The 2317-nt window shown below is 44.9% G+C and overlaps 1 pseudogene; it reads right to left on the minus strand.

The window, feature by feature from the left end:
• Positions 1-246: 246 nt before the first annotated feature.
• On the minus strand, positions 247-1969 carry LOC139747749 (uncharacterized; annotated as a pseudogene).
• Positions 1970-2317: the final 348 nt, after the last annotated feature.

The following is a 2317-nucleotide window of genomic DNA, read 5'->3' on the forward strand; positions in this document are numbered from 1 at the left end:
GTCAGTCTGTTGACTGGTCTCTTTCATATCTATTATCACGAAATTATAATCTGCATATATTTTTGCCCTCTATACATATATATATTATGTTTAATAGTCATTACTATATATATATATATATATATATATATATATATATATATATATATATATATATATATATATATATATATATATATATATATATATATATATATATATATAATACTGTAGGAATAAAATGATGACAACATGAGAAAACCAAATTTATTCGTAATCACTATCAAAGAAAACGTCATCGTCTTCATCATCACTGGCGATGTTAATAATAACGGGTTCGACTCCCTCGTGTATGTTGCCAGTCCTCCAGTATTCTTCTTCAAATTTACGGGAGTGCTGAACAGCTCCCGCCCACACGTCTTTGTGTACCAATTGCCTGGCTTCTTCCAATCTTGCCTTTAGGTCCGTCCGGGTAAACCGCTGGAGTGTGGAGCGCACATGACACTTCATAAATCCCCATACTTGCTCGATGGCGTTGAGCTCGGGGTGGCCAGGTGGCAACAGTATGACCTGGTGGCCCCACATACGGATGGTGTTGTCGATCTTATACTGGGGCTGTGGACGGTTCTGCTGGCAGAGGACCAGCAGCTCAGGGCGAGTGGCAGCAGCAGGTGGGATGGAAATCTTGCGCTGCTCCAGCCACCTGATGAGGTCCGCCTTCCTGGTGGCTGTGGTAGGGTATCGACTCTCCTCCGTCAGCTGGCTGTGGTATGGTGCATTGTCTAGCACACGTACCCATGGCTCTGGCAGTGACGGAAGGAGCTGCTTTGATAGCCATCGCAGGAACAGTTCGGCATTCATTTCTCCATGATAATCATCCTGGTTGGTCTTGGCTGGGTAGCACAGGTATGAGCCGTCAAGAAAGCCTTCGTCCGTGCCACCTGCGACCACTACAAATCGCTCCTCTTCACCAGGTGGTACCTGGCGACTGCACGTGGTGTTGCTTGGAGCCTGTGTGGTATCTACCTACTCCCTACTGGCCCATCCTGGCGGTAAACCACGTCTCATCCACATATACCACCTTCCTTCCCTCCTCTCGGTGGCGCTGTAGAGCCCGGAGAGCGTCAATCCGACGACACACAACGTCCAGCGATTCCCTCCTTACATACATCTTTCGCTGTGACAGTCTGTATTGAAATCCCATGGTGTGCAGGATCCACCAAACTGTTGTGTCAGTGGTATCCTCCGGGAGGATACCATGTGTTTTCAGGTGGGCTGGTATGACTCTCAGTGTTTAATATTGTTTTACCGAAAACTTCTTGTGGATGTGGCGCCATATTGCACCGAGAGTAAAGTTATCACAAACAGCCGATGTAGGTGTTGGTGGTGCCGGTGTGGAAGGGGAGGCTGTGGTGGTGGTGTTGACTATGCCCCTCACTCTTGACACAGCCATGCCCAAGATGTGCCCAACTCGCTCGTAAGGTCTGTGTGCATAAAAATTAATGCTATGTTACACATTAGTCTCGCCTCACTATGATAATTAATATGACATTGCGACACAATACAGTCTGCTTTACTTTCATATTTCATATGTATATAAATGTAATAATGTATGTTCGAACCAAAATATATTGTCTACGCACCTATTCAAACTTATGTACGTTCTACCGCGGATGCATTCACGTTTGTACAACGTGACAAGACGAAGAACAAACGCTGTCCTGCATCCACGGAGGCAAAAGGACAACATTGTTGCTGATGACCGAGCCTCGGCAGTCGCTAGTGTTGTAGCCTCGTGATGGTGGGTACCCCATACCTCAGAGAGGGTAGGAGGGGATGTGGGGGATTGTGGATATTATATTAAGGCATATATTTCTTATCTAAAAACGTAAACGATTTCATTTGGTTGTCCAAAACCAAAACTGACTTCATCCTTCTGGTCGCCGTCGACACGTCGGCTATTAACAATGGGATTACCTGTTGCTTTCATGGTCGGTTGACGCACTCTGGTTTTCACGTCCACACACAATAACTGTATTACATATCATTACTAATGTATGGTACCTATATACATACTGTCATACCTATTGTTTATGTACGTAATTAGAATACGACAAAATCAAATACAGACAATGGATGGTGTAAATATGGGGATGAAGACGGAAATGGGGAGAGAGATGCTGCGATATTGGGGTGGGTGGGGGAATGGGTTGGTCTGTAGGTGTTCAGGATGTTGAGAGAGAGTTAGACAAGCACCGCACACTCGTCCGATTCTCTATAACGCCTTCGAAATATCACAGTGATACAACCATTCGTTTAACAGAAATTTGTGAAAACC

Source organism: Panulirus ornatus, chromosome 70, assembly GCF_036320965.1.
Source record: "Panulirus ornatus isolate Po-2019 chromosome 70, ASM3632096v1, whole genome shotgun sequence".
In the NCBI taxonomy this organism is placed as follows: domain Eukaryota; kingdom Metazoa; phylum Arthropoda; class Malacostraca; order Decapoda; family Palinuridae; genus Panulirus; species Panulirus ornatus.